This window comes from Callorhinus ursinus, unplaced genomic scaffold (genome assembly GCF_003265705.2).
Source record: "Callorhinus ursinus isolate GAN/ISIS: 27379988/994484 unplaced genomic scaffold, GSC_fseal_2.0 scaffold40, whole genome shotgun sequence".
NCBI lineage: Eukaryota > Metazoa > Chordata > Mammalia > Carnivora > Otariidae > Callorhinus > Callorhinus ursinus.
Genome location: NW_027397102.1, coordinates 4,508,718 through 4,515,538, shown reverse-complemented (window position 1 = coordinate 4,515,538; position 6,821 = coordinate 4,508,718).

Genomic DNA, 6,821 nt, shown 5'->3' with positions numbered 1-6,821 from the left:
GAGGAGATTCTCCAGGCTACTTTAATTTCTCCAGTCTTTTTACATGGAAGGTACTGAAAGTTATTCTCAGCCTTGGCTATGAATTAATTTCCCTGCTTGTACATAGCACAGGAATGATCCACACCTAGTACTGGCTTTGCTCTGGGAGTAACCAGTTCTGCCCTCCTGCCTCTCAGCTTGAGTGCTTCTGAGTTGCCTTGCTTCCAGAAATTGTTGCCAGGCTTTCTGGAGCTTAAAGACATTCTACATGCAGATGGGGTTGTGATTGGTTCTTGCTTGGGCATAGGCAAACCAGGTTCTAGGGCCAGCAAAACTCCTCATCTGAGGATCCAAATCAGGCATATTCAAACCTTGCAAAGTTCCCTAGTCAGAGTGTGTCCCTGACTTGGCTCTGCAGATCAGCAAAGCTACTGGTTAGGATTACTTTTCGGGCACTTCGGATATGATCTTGGTCTGCCAAGATCCACGTATTGGTTGTTGCAAACCCCTCCTCTCTTCTCCATCACAGTCAGATTCCCAGTGGTTGAGCCCTGCAGATTCTCCTGCAATCCTCATGGTGCAAAATCAGATTAGGGGCTCCCACAAAGCAACCCACAATGCTGAAGAGGGGTTGGTTTTCTCCTAGGTTGTTTCCCATTGTAGAAGCCAGAGACTCAAGGGAAACTTCTCAGTGTGGTGTTCTGCTGGCCTGGGAAAGGGACAATGTGGTCAATGTGTAGCCATTTCTCTTACTCTTTTAATGTAGTCTGTCTTGGTCTCTGTGGTGAAGAAGAATGCTTCAGTCTCACCCCAGTGATCTAAAATTCCCTCATTTTTCTTAAATAATTGTTGTTCTTCTTGTGAAGGGTTGTGAAATCAGAAACAAGTTATGTCACCATTTTGGTGACATTACTCCTACTATAAGTTTTTGCTTTGTGGTTACTATGATGATTTCATGTAACAACTTATGTTTATAATAGTCTATTTTAAGTTGATGACAACTTAAGTTTGAATGCATTCTAAAGCTCAAAACTTTTACTCTCCCCCCCATGTTTTATGGTTTTGATGTCACATTTTACCTCTTGTGTATTCCATAACTAATCATTGCAGTTATAATTATTTGTACTACTTTTGTCTTTTAACCTTCATACTAGCTTTATAAGCAATTAATCCACTATATTTACCACATCTACATTTACCAGTGTGATTTATACTTTCATGTGTTTTCTTGTTACTGATTTGTGTCTCATCTCTTCAGCTTAAGGAAGTCCTTTTAATGTTTTTTGCAAGTCTGGTATAGTGGTGAAGAACTCCTTTAGCTTTTGCTTGTATGAATAACTATTTATCTCTCTTTAAATTCTGAATGATGATTATGCCAGACAGAGTATTCTTGGTTAGGAATTTTTTTTTCTTTCAGCACTTTGAATATATCATGCTACACTTTCTGATCTGAAAAATGTCTGCTGAAACATCTGCCTATAGTTTTATCATTTTTTTGTATGTAACAATTTTTTTTCTTTTGCTGCTTTTAAGATTTTTTTCTTTATCTTTAACTTTTGACATTTTAAATTATAATGTGTCTTGGTGTGGATTCATGTTATTTGGAACTCTTTGGACATTCTGTAACTGTATGTTTCCTTCCTCAGGTTAAGGAAGTTTTCAGCCATCATTTCTTGAAATAAATTTTCTGTCTCTTTCTTCTTCTGGGACTCCTACAATGTGAATGTTAGCCTATTTGAGGCTTTCCCATAAATTCCTTAAGCTATTCACATTTTTTTCTTTTTTGCTGCTCTGATTGGGTGAGCTTCTCTTCCTTGTCTTTGAGTTCACTGATCCTTTCTTGTTTCATCTAGTCTGCTATTGATCCCCTCTAATGTACTTCTCAGTCCAATCAATATATTCTTTAGCTCTGTGACTTCTGTTTGGCACTTTCTTATATTTTATGTCTCCTTGCTGAAATTCTCATTGTGTTTATTTATTTTTCTCCTGAGTTCAGTCAGCATCATTTTAAAAAAGATTTTATTCATTTATTTGAGAGAGACAGAGAGAGAGAGCAAGGGGAGGGACAGAGGGAGAGTGAGAGAGAATCTCAAGCAGACTTTGGGCTGAGCATAAAGCCCAATTCAGGGCTTGATCTCACAACTCTGAGATCATGACCTGAGCTAAATTCAAGAGTTGGATGCTTAACCAACTGAGCCACCCAGGCACCCTAGTGAGGATCTTTACAAACATTACTTTGAACTCTTTATCAAATAAATTACTTATCTCTGTTTCATTCAGTTTTTTTTTTTCCTGAGGTTTTACCTTTTTCTTTCATTTGGAACATGTTCCTCTTTTTTCATTTTCCTTTACTGTCTGTTTTGGTCTATGCATTAGATGAAACAGCCACCTCTCCCTGTCATGAAGGGTTAGCCTCATATAGGAAATGAACCTTATTGTTCAATCCTGCCCTAGCTCTTGGTTGTGTCTCAAACTTCTGTGATTGTCCAGGTAGCCTATTTTATTTTTAATAGCTCCTACTAGTTGAGGGTGTGCCAAGATGTCAGTGTCCCAAAGGGGAAGATCTCAATCAGCATCTAGCTTCAGTCTGATTAGAAACCAGACCGAGACAACTTTTAAAGAATGCAAATATATACAGTCCTGTAAGACTACAAGTGTGAGCCCCCAGTGGACACTAGAGCCAAACTAGAGTTGTTCCCCGAACAGCAGTCACAAAACTTGGGCCTCCACATAAGCATATGGGCTTTATTCTGGAAGATGCCAATGAGCTATAGTGAGGTAGATGGACAGCACAATGGTAGTGTTCCCCCGGCTACGTTTTCTGAGAGCAACTTTATAGCTCCTAGATGTGTGCCAAACCTTAAACCTGCCCCTAAGACTGAAGTTCCAGGAAAAGCAAGTAGGCCTCTTTAACAGAATAGCTGGGTGTGTATTTTAGTCTGCTGCCTGTGCAGTGCCTTGGGGGTAGTAGCCTTCCAAGAACTTATCTTTCTGATTGTTACAGACCTGTGGGGCCCAGAAACATAAGATTCCCTGGCCACCAGAGCCAGGTATTCAAGGGTTATCCCCTGGGTGGCAGCTGCAAAAACCAGGGCACCATATATAAAAACTGGGGCACCAGATACATATATACACTACCTCAGAGATGTTGGCACTCTGAAGCCTGGCAAAGGAAGAGCATGAAAATAGTGCCACCCTCTAAGGTCTCAAGAAAGGTTTACAGTCAGGCCTTAGATATATGCTCAATTAGAAACTTAATGTTCAGGTTGCAGCTATGATAATAAGCTAATTAAACCTCTTTCACAGAAAGAGTGAGGTCTTGGGTCTGTTGTCCCTTGCTGTGCCTTCAGGGTGGTAGCTGTTAAAGAATGCTTCCTCCATTGGATACAGTTCTGTCGGACTAGTGAGTGTAAGCCCTGCTAGCCACCAGAGCCAGGCAATGTAAAGGTGCCCTCTGGCAGCAGCCACAAAAATCATGGCACCAGAAATGGTATAAACTCCTTTATGTAAGATACCAATGAGCTGGAGCAAGGCAAGGGAGTATAAAGATCACACCCAAGTAGTCCTCTTTCTCAGAAAGACTAAGTGTATATTTCAACCTGATAATCTGTGCAATATCCTGGTAGTGGTAATATACCACAAACTGTTTCTTCAATTATTACAGTCCCATGGGACTTAAAATTGAAAGCCCGCTAGGTCTCCAGAGTCAGGTGATCAAGGGACATCCTTTAGGCAACAGTCACAAAAGTCAGGTCACCAAATGTAAAAACTTGGGCACCAGATATGTGTGGAAGCTTTCTTCCAGAAGATACTAATGCTATGGAATGTGACAGAGGAAGAGTGCAAAGATTGTTTCCACTGGCTGCAGTGAAGTAAAGAAGGAGTACAAAGGTAGAAACTGCTGTATAAAGAAAAAAAAAGGAAAAAAACAGAAACCTAAAAAGTAACAAGGGAAAGGAAAATAAAGAAAGTAAGAATAAAAAAAAAAAAGATGGTGCCCGCTGACTTTAGTAGGCCCGAGGGAGAGCAGGAAGATACTGTCTTCTTGCCTCGGTCCTTAAAGAGTATTAAGAGTATTTCAGCAGATACTTGACCCTCAGACCAGTGTTCTAAAATTTGCAAATTAATCTGTTTCACATAAAGTCTAGACATTTTTCAAGGGGCTGCTTTGTACTGAGCCTTAAAATGGGTGACTGTGCAAAAGAGGCCTTTAAGAGCTGTTTGTCAGTTTGCCACAGCCCCGAGGGTCTCATGGGGTTGAGGCTTGTTGATCTTCAAAACCAGATGTTTTTGAGGCTTGTCTTTCACATATCAGTCTTAAAAACTGGGGTGCCCAATATGGGGTATAAACACTTTGCTCCTCAAGTTGAAGCTCCAGATTTTGAATCCCTCCCCACCTCAGTTGTGGATCACTGAGGCAGGGTAGGAGTTTATGGTGAGATTGCATCTCAGCTTTCCTTTTACCACTTTGATGTGGTTTTCAGACATTTTCAAATATAAAGTGGTCACTCTGCCAGTGTTTAGTTTTTATTTTTGTTTTTGTTTTCCCCATAGAAAATTATTCATTATATAGCTCTAGATTTGATATGTCCTTGGGAGGAGGTGAGTTCAGGTTCTTCCAATGTTGGCACTTTGAACTGGAACCAAATCTGTAAAATTTACCACCTCATTACTTCCTACTCCCCTGTATATTTCTAGCCAAACTATAGTATTCAGTATTAGTCACCTCCCAGCTTTATTTCCCTTTCTACCTTTGGTGCAAGAGGGTTTCCAATAAGAATGTTTACTCTTCCTCTTTGGCAACAACTTGAAAACATTGCCATCATGTAAGACTCAATTCAGATGGAAATTATCAGGTCATAGAAATCTACCCCCAACTCCAAAAAATCAGGAAATCTGCTAGTCTATAATAACAGCTACTGGAATTTTGCTACTTCCTTTCCCCATAGTAGCCGATTTGGAATTCAGCTTCTGTAAACCAGTTGTTCCCTTTCCACTTTATCAATTCTGTACATTGAAAATTCTCAGAATACCTTAATTATTCATGTGTGGTAAATTTTGAACCCTGGGAGATTAATTACCTATTTCAGAACCTTAGAGGATAATAGCATACTTTTACTTGTAATTACATATTGAATTTGTAATGCACCTAAAGTCTTAGTATTTGGTCAGAGTTAATATGACACCTAAATACTACTTAAAAGTGGAAAGCAGTTTTACGTTTATATTTATAAGCACTAACTTTACTTTTATTATGGGTTATAGTCCTATAAAATGCGCAAAAGAATGTAAGGAAAAATGATTTACTTACAGTAGCAATTTTATTGTGGGGAAGTTAAATTTTCAAATAAGAGTATTATGCTTAACATTTTTATAGAAATGACCACATGCTACATAAGAATAATTTATTTAATCTATGATAACTGTTATATCTGTACTCTGTGCTTGTATTTAAAACTTTCTAAAAGTGAACAGCATAACCAATCATGCATAAACTGCATTTAAGGTCATATAGATTATTGTACAAAGTTATTTTATCTCTCAAAACTTCTTCCTTCTTTTTACTGAAACTATCAGGTTAAGGAGTCTTTTATCAGTATTATAAGATTCTGAATGGTATCTAAGTGAATTTTGACAAGTATCTTGCAGAGATATGGAGGCAAATATATAGATTTTTTTGGTGACTTTTTAGAAAAGCTGATTCAAGGAGATATATTTTCCCATCTTATTTGTCTTGCATCATGTCTCTGTAATAAGCATACATGTAAGTGTTAAAATTGTTCGTTGTAATATTAAAGCAATCTCACTGATTTACTGAACTGTTATCTCATAAGATCAAACACTGTCATCTTTCTGTCAGCATTGTATAAGGCATCCCAGCCTTTAAAATTCAAGAACCAGCCATTACTTGCTTTGATGTTATATTTTTCTCTCTCATTACAATAGGAATTCATAGGTCAAAAAAGCCCAGATTCCACTTTAATGGTGGCCAAATGAAAGGTACATATATTAATTAGCCCACTTAGCTACAAATCCTGTGTTCAAAGCTCTATCTCTAGGCAGCAACTTCAAAGTAGGTGTATTTGGAAATGAAATACCTTTTCTCTGAAAACAGCAGGATGTGTACTTCCAAATAGTTTTCTTTCAAAATTATATTCTTAGAGTGGGGCCGACTAGACAGTCATTCTGATAATGCTTCCATTAACTCCAAACATATCTGGAAACCTTCTTTAAGCAGTGCTTTCAGAGGTAGGTTATTAAAGCACAAGAAAACCAGTTTCATTAATTTATAATTACAGAACTCTCTTCCTCCCTAGAAACCTTGTTCTTCTTTTAATTTCTCTGTTTTAGTTTTCCCTCCTTCCTTCACCTCAGCCAATCTATTCAAATGGATATACTGAAGACGTCCACTTCCCTTATCCTTCTGGCATGCAAAGTGCCTGTGCTATTTAAATTTCAGGAATAAGTGATTAAAGTGATGTATTGAGTTTCATAAATGCCAAACTGAGAAGCTGAGGATTGCTTATATTCAAATCCTCCATAATGGCTCTGAAATAATAGATATAACCACTAGAAAAGTGAAGATAAAGAGATTGCCAGAAGGAGGACACATGCTTTTCCTCCCATTCATTTATGATGTGATAATGTTTTCTGTTTCTAATGAAATTCTGTGAGCTCTACTGACAGAACTTTCTTAATAAACACAAATTTATTCAGTGATGTATAGTAATGTTTTAAAAGAAAGAAGTTGGGCAAGCTCCAAAAAAATCTAAATTTCACAAAATGTTCATCTCTCAGATTTTTTGCCGCCCCCCCCAGCAACATTAGATGTGTCAATTAAG